The 12951-nt window shown below is 37.6% G+C and overlaps 1 pseudogene across 1 annotated transcript; it reads right to left on the bottom strand.

Annotated features, from left to right (window-relative positions):
• Positions 1 to 893: 893 nt before the first annotated feature.
• LOC111344664 (NLR family CARD domain-containing protein 4-like) lies at positions 894 to 10618 on the bottom strand (annotated as a pseudogene). Its single transcript, XR_015998692.1, has 6 exons — positions 10533 to 10618; positions 9009 to 9703; positions 8754 to 8822; positions 8253 to 8318; positions 4482 to 7329; positions 894 to 1155 (listed from the first exon to the last, which is right to left on the bottom strand). The product of XR_015998692.1 is annotated as an NLR family CARD domain-containing protein 4-like (transcript).
• Between the last annotated feature and the right edge of the window lie 2333 nt (positions 10619 to 12951).

The raw sequence follows: 12951 nt of genomic DNA, 5'->3' as shown, positions 1-12951 counted from the left end.
AGAAAATGATTTAGAGACTGAATTAATGCAATGAGTAAGTAATTATCATATAACGAGATCCTACTCAGGACGGGAGTGAGATATAAAAGGTGGTCTGTGTTTCACTAAAACACCCCGCCTGTTTTTCCTGTGTCATCAATGGGAGATTATTAAGGGTATAGAGTTTTACTGATTGGTAGAAATACAAAAGTGGTAGCAGTTTTCCGGAAGGATATAATCAAAGGGCTGCATGCCTTTTTGGTACAACGTGGTAAATAAAAGGGAAGAGTTTGGATCTTCTTTGCACAAACAAATTATTAAGTGCATGTACTTCCCCTTCCCTCAGAGCCAGTGGCTAAATAGTCCACCAGTCACAGGAGTCTCCCGCAGTTCAGTGGTAAAAGCATAAAAAAGAACATTAACTTGGCAGCACGAAAGCCAAATGGTTGCCCTTGAAGTTCATCAAAACAAATCCCATAAAAGTTGGGTTGTCTAGCAACAGGCCCAGCGAAAATCTTAAATTGACCGCCATTTCAACGCCGTTAGAATGTGCGTCCATCACAACCTGTGCAGTCAAAAGTTCGTTACGACGCGGTCAGCCTGGCCACTAGCAAAATTAGGCCCAACGGATATCCCTACGATATGAATGATTCGGTCAGAAATAAATACCAGCCCACAAGTGGAGTGAATATTTTGCTAAACGGCTATTTTCAACTGTGGCCAATGTTTAGCAAAACAGCAAGCCAAGTTTCGATTCAAGGGGAAGTATTTAAGTGTGTTTTTCGAGCGATTTTGGCGAGAGTGTGTGGGACAGAAGTTTCCTTCCTTCCCTTTTACTTGGTGGTGCTAGGACGTTGAGCTGAAACACAGCAAAACGGCCTGAAATCGCGAAAAGAACAGCACAGACTACTCTGTGCGAAGGTAAGACTTTATTTCTTTCATTATTTCAAACAACTTTATATTTACGGAGCTCAAAAGCAAGTCCAACTAAACCACTATACAACCTCTACAATAATCCACGTGACAGAGCCTGGGCCGCCTGTGATCTTTGTCCTAGTTCTCGTCATCATCCTCATCATCATCATCTGGCTCGTTTCTGAATCTTATTCCTTTTTCTTTAAGCTCAGCTTTTGTACGAAGTCGGTGGATGTACCTCTCCCCTGCATATTCCTCCTCCTATCACAAGAATAAAGGGCAACAATATCAACTACAGCACCAATAATGTGTAACACTCAACTTGCATTTTCAGGCAAGATAAATTTTCAAAACACCTGTTTCATTAACTATGTGTAACACTCAACTTACTTTTTCACACACAAGCTAATTACTTGACGCATTCAAATATATTTGTCCAAAAAGCGAGCAGTGAAAGAGAATATTCACTTTTGAATTCAAATAGCTACAAGCGACTGACACTATTTCACAACAGGGAAAATGTTCTTAGATATAAATAACAAACAGCAATGGTCCCTGGCAATTAAATTAAGGCGATACTTGACAGACAAACAGATGATTAAATTAAATACTATATTTTTTAAAAGGAAAGAAAACTGTCTAATATCTTCTCAAATTGATATAAATCCGCATACAAAGTATTGGCTATCATTATTTACCCGAGGGGAAATGAAAAGTTTAATAATTTTTTAACCTTTCACACTTACACGCGACGGGTTTTACTCCACAGCATTTCTACACTAGCAAAACTGTTTGTTTTGCACGAAATTATTTTAATCCCTGTCTACTTACGTTACATCCCTAGGAGCATATATCTATAAAATTAAACACGCGCTTCCAAAGTTCAGAGGGTACGCTATTTCGTTCATAGTCCCTAGGTACGAACAGAGCAAGAATCGTAACACGAATACAAGGTTTACATCGGGAAAGGAATACAGAATTGTAAGTAAAATTAAAAGATATTTGCTGTTTGAAGTAGCTCAGGGACATTACGGCAGAGTGCCTACAAACGATTGTAATTTGTCTGTTTCAGTTTGACTCTATATCCTTCTAGAGAGAAGGAGTGCAGAAGTAAATTCTACATATTTCCCAAGCTGATGAGGTCTATTACAAGTTCAATACACTGTTACACGACTGAAAGTTAGACAACTCTAGATATTCCTTTTTGATAATCCGAGGTTGTCGTTGTAATGTTTTTCTCTGCTTTACTAGAAGCATAGAGTATTCCTTTCTCTGAAACCGTAACATTCTGACAAAACTCCATGTTTGAACCAAATGCGAGACACCTAGTAAATAATAATGATAAAAAACAAATCAAAAAAAACTTCAAGGTTCACACTTGTGCTCCGCTCAACTAACGCCTCCTAACCTATCATTTCATGCCACACAAGTTAATTGTCTGTTTTTTTTTTTTATATAAGAAGGATAATGCAGCATTTCCGTATTCCTCGAAGCAAACAAAAAACGCCCACTCTACAGGAAAGGCTAGACGAGCAGCGAATAAGGTAGGCAGATGTTTTATTCTAGTGATCGTAATAAGAGTTTCACATCAAAAAGTTGTTTACGTTCAGCGATGTCACAGAAACATGGGAAGTAGCGTAAAGTGTACACAGAATCAACTCCACGGTGTGTGGTAAATTGAAGTTTAAAACTTATTTTGTTATGATTTACGGGAGACCAAGCAGAAACAAACATACGATAGCAAGTTTAACAAATTCATTATCAACAATGTTGTTCTTTAATTTTTCTTCAAAAGTGAGCTTATACGACGCGAGAGAGACCGATAGGCCCCGATTTCTGACAGAGTTACACAACACGAGCAGAGTAGCCAAAAAAGAAAAGAATCCAACTGATAAATAAGAATAAGGAAACCATTCAAGAGCGAGTAAATAATAACACAGTGCCGAGTTTGACTAATGGTCGCGTGTCGCGGATAGCGCCTTTTAAAATGATTTGTTTTGCTGTTTAGTTGTTTATTAGCGGGGTTCTCAAATAAAAACCCAAATAAACACTTCCCACAAAAACAACACAAGCCTAAAAATTTCAAAAATTAAACTCCTGATTACCCAAATAAATTTTGTCAGTGAAAAATTCTCACAATTCCTCTTTCCTTGTTTCCCTATGTAAGGCGTAACTACAGAAGATTTCTCTTTCAATATTACCTCAAAAAGAAAAGCCAATCAAATGAACTCACAAAGTTTATCAAAAAAATATCACCAAGCCTCGTTCCATTAGGACAACTTCATGTACTATACTGGACACTACTGACAGAAAATATGTAGTATTCAAGTCTTGAAAGCTAAATTTGTTTCTTTCTTCATTCAGTTTCGAAAATACTTTTCCGCAAACCATATCCAAACAAGCAACGATGTAACGGAAACATGGAAAGCAGCGTGAGGTGCACACAGAATCCGTTTTACTGTCTGCCAAACTGAGGTTAAAAAATATCATTGCTCAGGATTATTTAATGGACGATTGCAAGACCAAGTTGAGACAGAGACTTACGAGATTCACTCAAGAAAAATTCATTATTTGCAATGTTTGTCTTTGATTTTTCAAAACAAAATAGTGTTATCATGGAGACCTAGGAGACCAGGAGGCTCTACGAGCAACTGACAGAGTTACTCAACACGAGCAAATAATCCAAAGAAGAAAAGAATCCAACTGATAAATGAGTATAAGGAAACCATTCAAGTCCCAGTAAACTATAACACCGTGCCAGTTTCGTTAAAGAAGACAATTATTACACCTTCAACTTTTGTTGAATTATTTCCTATCATCGGCACAAACCTTTAAGACGTGAAGATAGGACAAGAGAATCAACGCGACTTTCACTTAAAAAAACCAATTCGGATTTTAAAAAAGGAAAAAATCCCTTTTCTTCGCTCATTTATATTTATTGGGGTTCACGCTCCCTGATAGCAAAAGCGAATAAATGCCCGCATAGAATGTAGGGAACAACTTCATCGAATTCAAAGCACGTATGGGTTGAACAATCCTTTCTCGTTAAATAATCAAACCCAAATAACAGCATCCCACAATAATAACAGAAGCCGAACAATTTCAAAATTCAAAATTGATCCGAGGAGTTTGGTCAGACAAATATTCTCACAACTCGTCTATTTTTTTCTCTCTCAAGTAAGGCGTAACTACACAAGCAAAGCAAAGGTCAATCGAATGAACTCCCAAAGTTTTTAATTATTGTGTAATCAGGAAATATCATGTCATTTGGAAGTCCCTAAATTTAATCTTCGTAATCTTTTTCTTCAAATCATCTTTGAACAAGCTACGCATGAGCCATAAAAGTACTTAACGTGGGTTTGTTACGGTCTCCATCTACAACATCGGCTCCTAACGTCGCAAAATAGAAAAAGAAAATTCTGAAAACAGTGACTGTTCCTGAAGACTGTATTCTTTCTCACTAAAAATAATCTGATTAATTGAGTTCAAATCAAGTTATTGGAAATATTATCAAGTGCTCTGCTGAAGAGCATCTAAACAAAAATTAGATGCATAACAACTGAGTGAAACAACAAAATGGCACTTACATGGTAATCGGTGTCCACCTCAATGTTTCTCTCATCTACTGCTGTACACAACTCTTCAAATTCTGTCCTTGTCATCTGAACATCTTCAAGGAAGAGGATCATCAGCTCAGGAACACTGCTGAGATGTTGGACCAGATCCCTGACCCCGCGGCCAAGTGGATTGGAAGATAGATGAAGAAATTGTAGCACTGGTACATACTTTAGAGCATGGGCCAGTGCTGATGCTTCATCTTCACCCATATTTGTATTCTCCAGGTCCAGCTTTGTCAGATTGGGTACATTGTTCAGGTTCTTGGCCAGTTCAATAATCCCGTGACCCAGGGCATTGTTGCGTATATTCAGTTCTTTTAACTTGTTTAAGTACTTTAATGAGGCAGCCAGTGCTGATGCTTCATCTTCACCCATATTTGTATTCTCCAGGTCCAGCTTTGTCAGATTGGGTACATTGTTCAGGTTCTTGGCCAGTTCAATAATCCCGTGACCCAGGGCATTGTCGTGTATATTCAGTTCTTCTAACTTGTTTAAGTACTTTAATGAGGCAGCCAGTGCCGCACATTCCTTTTCTCCCATTTGGACATTCCTCAACACTAATTCCGTCAACTGTGGCACGTGATGAAGACTCTCAGCCAAATGACTCACACCACTGTGTAACGGGATGGAGAACAGGTCGAGCTCACGCAAATTTGGAGAATGCTGCAGTGAGTCAGAGATAAAAGCTTTATACTTTGCTGCCGTATTGATGTCGGAAACTCTTAATCTGTGGAGATTGTCAGTAAAATTAATTCCGTTAATCGCGCTCTCAATCAATTGAAAGGCTTCCTCCTCCTCCTCCTCCTCCTCCTCCTCCGATCGTCTCCTTATTCTAATTATAATTTTTCGAGGAGCTGTTACTAAAGGCAACACGTTCTTCAACAGAACAGCTTCCTTAACTGTGTCAACCGAAATGTCAACCTCTCTCACCAGTGACAAACAGTGGTTCTCAGTCAAAGGTACATCAATGTTGTTGTTTTCGTTATTTACTAAATTATCCACAGGTGGCTGAGAAGAGCAAACCGGCGCTGATATCAGTTCAGGAAACAATTCAGAATGAAAACCTCATCTGTTATGTCAATTAGATAGACAAAGTTTCTCCCCCCGGATTTTTTGAGGAAAGAGTTCCCACCGAGTATATCTGCGTACTTCTGTACATCTTTACTTTCTCCAGAATACGTTAAAACAACCGCGTTCAAGTCTAACATTATTGATAGAACATCATCGCGAAAAAGTTCAAACGGCCACTGATGTACAAAAAATAAATAGTTTGGGAAACTGCTGACAGATTTGAAGAAGTGTTCTACAGCAGCAGTAGACGTGTTTTTTTCCGTAAGTATCACAACATGGTTAACACATGAGAGAAATGCAGAATACACGGCTGTTCTGTCTGAGGCTGGACACAAAAACAAACAATCGACACAGAGTAGAATAAACTGTTGTTGTTCGTCAGACAAATCATCTTCAGAAGGTGTCTCAGTGAACTGGTAATTTGTGAGACCTTCTTTCTCTCCAACGTCATGTAGATGATCAAAAAGAATCCCGGCAGCTTTTAATGACAACTCACATGCGAATTCTAGCACTTCATCCATCTTCCTTGATTTCTCAAACGTATCCATTCCTGACAGGCAGGTGACAGTTCCATTCTTCTTCACGGTCAGTTCTTCGACAACGAACCTGGCGGCGAGAAACTCCTGGACAGACTTATGAAGAAAATAAACGATCTCCTCACGGTTCAAAGCGGAACGTTTGGAAACTTGGAAAAAACCCACATCTATTAGCTTCTCGAAGAGATCACTATGCCCACATTTGCTGAAGTCAAAATGAAGACGGTCCTCCAAAAGAGCATCATATGCAAGTTTTCCTATTTTGTAAAGTTCCTCTTGATATTCATCTATGCTTTTACGTGTTGCGACGTTGTCTGCATCTTTTGTAGCCATGTGATCCAAGAGAGTCTGAATAAATTGTACGTAAATGTGCGCACGAGACGTGGGTAACTGATGCTTTTTCTCTTTCCAGAGAAGACACAACATCAACAACAAAAGCGGTATTTCTGCCATCTTTTCGAGGTTCTGCTTCTCCAGGTAGTTAAGTAACCCTTCCACGTCCTCCTCATCAGCAAGAATCTTTCTTGCAAACTGTTTCTTTTGTTCCCTGCTATCGAGCCCGTTGATTTCAAACTGAGCATGACTTGGCACTCTAAGCTCATCCTCTTTCACTGGCCGCGTTATGATCATTACACAACAGTCTCTCAGCTGACTGCCTCTCCAAATCTGGTGAACTGGAGATGACTTTCCACCGCTGTACTCGTCATATCCGTCCAATATAAGCAGCACTTTCTCCTGGTTCTGACGAACATATTCATACAAGTTATTGACTGCCATCGGGTCATCAGCAGACAACAGTTCAGCGGTTTTCAACATAGTACAGAGGTCCGGAATATCACAAACATCTCGCAACTTGATTAACAGTAAAAGAGAAAACTTTCTGAGGATCTCCTTTTTGCCATCTGCCCAATCTACAGCTAATTTTTGACTGAAAGTAGACTTTCCTATTCCAGGTCTTCCATACACTAGAATTCGTCTACGGATGGGATGATGTTCGTCACCTTCAAATACTTCAGTGATGTCTCCCACCCTTTTTTTCGTCGTCCCGTCAGGTTTTCTGTGATCTTGTAATAACGTCAACTGTATGTATATGTCATTAATGTGTACCGTGTTGTCTGGGTCCCATGGTGTTATTTTCACTTGACATATGGTTTTGTAAAACGCCCTCAACTGATTCTGGCACCATTCCAATAATTTCATTGCAGACGAGTCTGTGGACAAAAAAGAAATCGGCTTGGTAAAATTTTATATCTCCAGCATTGACAGATTCTGAAGGTCAATGGTAAATCTGGAGTTTTGCAAGAATTTTAAATATTGTTGTATTAATCGTTTTTAAGCCATATTTCAAAAGGAAAAATTTTTTCGTTCAGTTCTCTACAAAACGAAAAAAAGTGGAAGCCAACTCCAGGTGTCTGCCTAATAATGGAAAAATGGCCGCATCGTAGTGGTTTTTGCACCATCAGAATGGAGTCTGTCTTATAGAGGTATCTGGCTACAGGAATTACTATGAATATGAAAGCAATATCCGCAGTAATAAACGCAGTAAAAATGAGGCCCGAAAAAAATTCAGGCTGGTACGAAAAAGCCTGAATTTTTTTTCCAGTATTTTAGGCATTGTTCATCCTTGCGAAGAAGGGCGGGGCATGGCCAACAACTTAGATCTTTCTGTAGAATGTTTTTATTACCAGCTCCACCATAGCCAATATTGTCAACATTTCATCAGTGTCACTGATGTGTTTCGCCCAAAGATCCAGATGGTAGTCCTTGCGACTGAAAATTGTCAATTCAGGGTCAATTCTGTATTCAGAAATCATTTAGGAGGCTGTTATCCGCAGCAAGAGCTGTTTAGACTCTTTGGGAGAACTTACAATCTCCTTAAAAACATGCAAGACGTTAAGAACACATTCGTTCATAGCTAATTAAGGAAGCTTTCTTGAGCCTGAGCTGAAAGAATTTGACACCCTGACGCGTGATTAATATGAAGCAAGTGTAGAGGGCTTATGTTCGAAATGCGGACGGTAAGAAGTTACATAGAGATAAATATTAGAATTTCATTAAAGCTTGACTGTCAGTCTTAGGGAAGGAGAAGATAAATAACAAAGAATGAAGAAAACGTTATTTAAAAAAACTATACCTTCAGCAGGTAACATCTCAAAATCCTCTCCTCTCTCAATGGAGCCTTGGTTATTCTCCAGAGTGTCTTTAAAAGAAAGACACAAACAAAAATCTTTTAAGAGAACATTCCAAGTAAAATTGAAAAATTCTCTGAGTTTCATAAGCAGCAAGAACTATCTTTGAGCTTTGAGAGTTAAGAATCGCTAGAAAAACATGCAAAACTCCTGCTAAGGAGACAATGAATTATTAGCAATCTTTTCTTTAATTTAAATAACCAAGCTTTAATTTCTTGAGACTGAGCTGAACGAAGCGCATGTAGACATTGTGAGTGAAAGAAAAATCCATGTGAACTGCATGGACCAAGAGTAGACTGCTTCTCAGTGCTCGAAACACTGACAGAATGGAGTTACAAAGAGACAAACATTTTAAAGAACTCTTATACAGCTGACCTGTCAGTCCTGGGGAAAGGATAGCTTAAATATCAAGGATTAAAGAAATTGTTATTTGAAGAAAAACATACCTTCAGCAGGTAACCAGATATCATCTCCTGCTGAGCCTCTGGTGGAACCTTCATTCCTCGCTGGGGTGTCTTAAAAAGAAAAAAAAGGAAAAAAAAATTAACTCCTTATTTCTACCATGATTAAACCATACAACAGCTTTCTTTTCGTTTGCAGAAATTCATCCTTAAATTTTTCCATTTGTTTTTGTTAGACTAATTGTTAGATTTATTTAACCAGGATATCTTGTAAATCACAAAATGCTTTAGTATTGTCACCTTCCGGATCTCCAAGCAACTGCTCCAGAAAATTTTTCCTTGTGCACAACAGGTGAGTAATTGCAATCACACAAAGGATAATAGAAATTGTCATGATTGCAATAATGCCAATGTTCAGCTTAGATTTTTGCCTACGATACATATCATGGCAGGTTATATTCTTCAGTTGGTTTTTTGGGATCTTTGTGCTGTTTCTCCGAGAACATGTGTACACTTTTGGAAAACCAATAGGCTGGAAGTGGCTGAATAGCCCCATTATAACACTGAGAACAACAAGTTGAATGAACACATGGACAAGAAATATCCATGTGAACCTTTTTCCCAGACTTTCCTTCCTTTCACTGTTTTGCTCCTTCTTGATTTGCTTCCAGGCCCAGACACTATACAGAATGAACGTCAACCAGAAAAAGCCAAGGATCGCACAGGTTATGTAAGCAAAATTCAGGGGCACCAACAGTGGGCTGACTGTGGAGGTGTAATCCTCATAGCACTGTTGTTTAACCACTTCACTGGGCTTAGGGTCACAATTGAAAGTTAATCTATCCTTATCAAGATACTTCTCCAGCAAAACAATTATTGTTGGCCAGGAGATCAGGAACAAAATGAAATGTATGGCACCACAAACTGTTTGTGACTTGAGGGCAAGCTGAGAAATATTATCCATTACAAAGAATTTTGTAGCTTTTAAGGGACATCTGAATACAAGATGAAAAATAAACCAATGAGTGGGTAAGAGAAAAAACACATTAGACAATGTCAACATGAAAGAGAATTACAGTACAACGCCATGCACACACATGTACAAGGTCTTCACGTCAAGCATGTAAATGTGCTGTATATTCATGGGAATTGTAGTATTTCTCTTCTCTAAATCCTTAAAGTCAAAGATATAAATGGATCTTAATATTTTAATACCAATTTCCACATGTATAGAAACAAACCTATTGAGAGCCACTTCAAACAATATATAGATTTTTAAAATAAAACTTACACTTGTTTGTAATTTTAATTAACAGCCAATACTGTAAATGAAATTTTCCAACAGTAATACACAAACTGTCCTCATAAAATTGCAGCCCCCTCCATAATCTTACCATGGCTTAAGAATCACTAGGTGACATATTTGAATATATCAACAAAGTTGAAATGGTAAATTGGCCACTGTTATGATTATAAAACCTGACGTTTAGAGCGTTAGCCCTTCGTCGGAGCAGTGGCCAATTTACCATTTAAACTTTGTTGATATATTCAAATTATTTCGTTACCCCCACTGACGCAGCCCCAAACAGTTTCTTTATAAACTATCAGCCGACATATTAAAGGGCCTACTCGGTTAAAAAGCCCTGTCCGGTAACAACTGTTGTCAACTATGTCAAAATCTGCCATTCTTTGGATATCAGACATGTTGTTGTTGTTGTTGTTTTCTCAGGGACCAAGCAAATCTTGCACAAAGTCAAAACTATTTAAAAATTCAAAGCCAGGAAATAAACATTTTAGACTAATTTTAAAGGCTGCCCATCTTACCGGTTTAACTTTCTTTTTCTGTCTCTCCCTAATTGAACCTCTCTGACTTGGGTATCCTTGTGCTCAACACACACAGAGGTAATGATCTGTGAAAAGCAACCCAACTTTGAGACTACATAAAAAACAGCAACTTACAACAGTCTTTTCAAATAATGATACATGTACAAAATAATTAAAAATGGCAAAATGCTACTTTGAAGATGTTAGTAATATTATACTAAATTAAATTTACTTCTAAGTTAATAGCTAGGAATGAACATGTCTGGTTAATTTTGGGCCCTTGTGTGGTTCAAATGTCAGGTTGTAATCGTACCTTTTTGAATGGAATTAAATACAAGTTTTTCGGAATTATATTAGTTTTATTTCCAACAGACCGAGAGGAAAGCCGAGAAAAATATATACTGGTTCGTACTTTAACATGATATTATAATATGGCATGTGCTCAAGGTTCTTTGTTGAAATTTTTAAAAACCTCACATGTTTGGGTTGTTATAATTGATATCATATTGATATTACTATTGTCTACACACACACCCAAGACCATAAAGCCACAGAGGACACATGACTTCACCCAACCCTGTAACCAGACACCACAAAACAAACCCAAGGTAATATATGACTCCAAACACCACCAATCCAGACCAACCAGCAACAGATTGTAGAAAGAATCACAAAAAAGAAAAGAGATCCAGTACCATAATTATTCCAATGTAAATTGCCATACCAAAATCTGTAGCATACACTTTACAGTACTTTAGATGATTTATTAATCCCCACTCCTGTAAAAAAACTGATTCAGTTCCTTAGATTTTTTTCAGGAATAAAGGGAAACAGAAGTAGGTCCAACCAGTAAAGAGGTCTGCTTTAGAAAAGCTTGATCAAAGTGGAGCCAAAGAAGAAGAAGACACGGATACAGTATCTGAAGGAGAGGGCAACACTTTGGTCTTGCCCGGGACTGGCGTAAAACTTATATACTAAAGACACAAACGCAGGAGGATGATATCTGTTACAAATTGGATGACCTACCAAGAATTTTCTGTTTTACACAGAAATTTTCCGTAATTCTTGCCTTATTTCACATAAGGAGTTGTTTAAATATTTAACTTGATTTAACAGTAACGGCAAATTTGTGAGCACTTTGCAGTTTATGTTGCCTAACCAAGATAGAAAAATGCTGATTTACTAGGAATCTAGTGTCATTGACACAGAGAAAATATTTGATAGTGGTACTTATGATCAAGATGACATTGGTGAGGATGATGACCAGGACAACACAACTCTTACTCTGTTAGTGGAGGATGAATTCCTTCTTTTTCAAATGAAACTGAGAATGGCCTAGTTAACTACTGAAGAAAGGTTTTGTTTCACAGTTAGCACAGTAGTAGACATATTCCTTACTCGGATAAAATATCTGTATGTAACAATTGCAAGACTTAAGATATGGCCCCACAAGGACATACCAGTAAGTTTGAAAGATTCACCAGAAGAGTTCTTAGAAAAGTATCTAAACAAAATTGTGATCACTGATGCTACAGAACTACATGTAGAAATACATATTCCTAGTGCTCTTCAGAAACACAGTGAGACTTACAACACATACAAATCCCATGCTACATTAAAATGCCTTCTTGGTGATGTTGAAGGGAAAATTATGTTAATTAATCTTGCAGCTGTGAGGGTGTTATTGGTAAAGTTTGATAGATAGCAGTTTGATAAACAGAAGTTTGTAGTCTACTGTCTGCGTGTTTTTAAGATTTAGGAGCTTATATGTTCAAATTTAATGCCTCAAACTTTTTTTCTACATGTCTTCAATATATACTACTTTATCCGTCATAATTCTATAATAATAAAGTCGCATTCCATGGTGCTGCAAAGAGAAAAATGTTCAAGTTTGATTTTCAAGCAAACTGAATTGCTTTGCTGATCAAATATTAGTGTTTTAAAGGCTATTATTTTTCATTCGAAACAGTTTTTACAGACTTTGCTTTGATCACTGTTGGTTAACCAGTCCAAACAGTTATCAATATGATCAAACAGAGCAACTATTCATTACTAGGCATATTTTTTGGAGGATGTCATCTTCATTTCTAACATTTTTGGTTGTGTTCATGTTGTCTACCCATAAGTTCCACATGATTACCTTAAGAGAAAGATGAAATTTGCGAAATGGTTACTTGTAAACACTGCGAAGACGAAATATCTCCTTGTTACAGGGAAACGCATACCATGCAAGCTTGACAATTGTTCACTGGAGCTCTGTTACAAGGATCGAATTATTTTTACTGAATCTGTCACTTAATGCCAGACTTTTCTAGAATTATCTTCAGTCTGTAATATTCCAGAAACTTCCTTCATGTGACTCAGCAGTTTCCAAAAATAGTACAACTTTTAATATGCTATAAATAGTATTATTAAAAAC

The sequence above is a fragment of the Stylophora pistillata genome, chromosome 3 (assembly GCF_964205215.1).
Source record: "Stylophora pistillata chromosome 3, jaStyPist1.2, whole genome shotgun sequence".
NCBI lineage: Eukaryota > Metazoa > Cnidaria > Anthozoa > Scleractinia > Pocilloporidae > Stylophora > Stylophora pistillata.
This window is presented reverse-complemented; position numbering and strand designations above follow the sequence as displayed.